Raw genomic sequence first — 1,490 nt, forward strand, 5'->3', positions numbered from 1 at the left:
CATTTTGTGATCTTTGCTACCCTGGTATCTATTAGCCAATTTATTTTGTCGGATTTAATTATTAACTAAGAGAAAATAAATACATACAATAATATATATATATATTTGTGTATGCGCTTTTATGTATAGATATAATAATTTTACATTAATCCGAGGGGTTACTCTATATTTCTGTAGAGTACAAGTTTGTTTTTGAACAATATTGTTGACAATGACATTAAGTTTCGATCAGTTAAGCCATCGTCGGACTAATAATATATAGTGGCTTCCAGTTACGCTAGTTTCTGAATAATATGTGTGTTATATCATATCAAAAATCGACACTACTTACTCTATATTTTTGCCCTGGGCTGAATGGACTATTCACGACTGTCTCAGAGTTCTCTGTTAGATAATCCTTGCACTATATACATTACAGTAATAAATATATGTGTGTATGGCAGGGGTTTTCACATCAAAAATATGCTGCAGAGTTGAATGCACTATAATATAGAAGTGTGTGTGTGTGTTTGTTATTATCAGCCCCAAGTCAGACCTGTTGGAGCATTCATGACCAAAAGCCTTGCAGCCGTGACCATCTTCTCCTTTTCCCTGTATACAAGAATCCCATGACCACATTTTTCTGTTTAAGCTAGTGTGAGTGTCATTTTAAGGGAGGGAAGGGATTTGGCTGTTGTTTCTAACGGTTCGAACGACCACGTAAAGGCACTCTAATACTGTTCTGCATTAAGATGATACTTTTCGGGACTGTCTGTATTTTTTGTATATTATATAGTGTATATATTAACCTAATTTCTAATATGTAGATATAAAAATATTGTAATAATACAAGATCAAAATAAGTATTATGGTTGAGAAAATTCATAGACCGTAAAAACACTCACTACCGACTAGATATTTAACTGCTATAATGTTAGGTAATAACGATATATATTAATTATTAGTTAATTAATGATTAACTCTTAGTCTCACATCTTAGTTTTAATTGGGTATACCTACACAATTGGGTAAATTTACCCACAATTGTGCCCCTACTTCCCGTAACTTAAAGAAAAATGGGTAAATGAATATTTTTTTATGAAATTTTTTACAAATAGGCACAAGTATGTGTAGTTGAGAAGCTTGTTTCCTAACCATGTGGTGTTGGATTCAGTCCTTCTTGGTGGCATATTGGGCAAGTGTCTTCTACTATAAACCTTGTGAGTGAATTTGGTGGATGGAAACTGAAAGAAGCCCGTCGTGTGTATGTGTGTTATATGTATGTTACGTTCGTCCCCCACCACTTTTTGACAATTGATGTTTATGTCCCCGTAACTTAGCAAATTCAACAAAAGAAACCGGTAGAATAAGTATGTTTTTTTTTCTTTTGTTTTTTTTAAATAATTACTGGGGTTGACGTATTCGACTAAAACCCGTCACGGTGGTACCCCAGCATGGCATCAATCCAGTGGTTGAAACCAGTAAGAGAAAAGATAACGATAAGTACATTT

The 1,490-nt window shown here is 33.8% G+C and overlaps 1 protein-coding gene across 1 annotated transcript in view; it reads left to right on the forward strand.

Annotated features, from left to right (window-relative positions):
- LOC106879320 (coiled-coil domain-containing protein 85C-A) overlaps positions 1 to 1,490 on the forward strand; it is a 42,039-nt gene that overhangs the window by 903 nt on the left and 39,646 nt on the right. The gene's annotated exons all lie outside the window — the stretch shown is intronic.

The sequence above is a fragment of the Octopus bimaculoides genome, chromosome 1 (genome assembly GCF_001194135.2).
Source record: "Octopus bimaculoides isolate UCB-OBI-ISO-001 chromosome 1, ASM119413v2, whole genome shotgun sequence".
NCBI lineage: Eukaryota > Metazoa > Mollusca > Cephalopoda > Octopoda > Octopodidae > Octopus > Octopus bimaculoides.